Consider the following 827-nt stretch of genomic DNA (forward strand, 5'->3'; position numbering starts at 1 on the left):
CCCCCAGGAATCGGGCCCCGCTCTTGCTAAAGCCGGCCCTGCCCCTGAGCCAGCAAGTTAGCGCACTATGAAATGTAAGTGTAGACAAGCCTTTAATCAATTCCCGTGGCTATTGCCAACTCTTGGGAGAGCAGAGTGTCGACTGTGTTGCATGGGGAAGCATAACTTTGTATTTCCTAGTTTTCAGAGTTTTTACATTTGTGTCACCTTACATTTTCATTTCTTGATTTTCAGAAGCGTAAGTTATGCATTCTCCTACATTCTGTTAGGGCATGAGACATCACTGGGCAAACTTAACTCTGCATTAGCCAAGTTTTTTGGTCATTTAATTTGGTTAGCACTAACAATATGCATGTACACAAACTATAAACAGTCCCAACTCAAAAAGAGTTTACAAGCTAAAGATGCACACGGGTGCCCCATCTTGGATTGGCATCCAAAGTGGCAATGCTTGAAGTGTGATGATGGTACTAAATATTTTGACTAGTCCTACTGACTCTGAAGTGCTGCACGCCTTTCAGGAATTGTGGATGCTCAGCTACTTTTAGTAGTAGAACCAAGCAGACAACATAAGTGTGGGAGAAAGGTGCAGTGGAAGGCACTTTTTTAGCCTTTCCTATTGTCTTGTATGTGTAAAACTTCATTTTTCATTCTTTTTTATTTTGTTGTTTTTAAAAAGTTTTTAAACCTTGCCTTGTCCATACTAGAAAGTTTACCACCAAAAGTTCAGCCAATACAGTGTCAACAACAAAACTATTTCAGCAGAGTGTGTTCACACTCGGTTGTTGGTGCCAATGCATTCTGTCCAGCAGGGCCGGCTCCAGCAT

Source organism: Terrapene carolina, unplaced genomic scaffold (assembly GCF_002925995.2).
Source record: "Terrapene carolina triunguis isolate 2854851 unplaced genomic scaffold, T_m_triunguis-2.0 Scaffold33715, whole genome shotgun sequence".
Taxonomy (NCBI): Eukaryota; Metazoa; Chordata; order Testudines; family Emydidae; genus Terrapene; species Terrapene triunguis.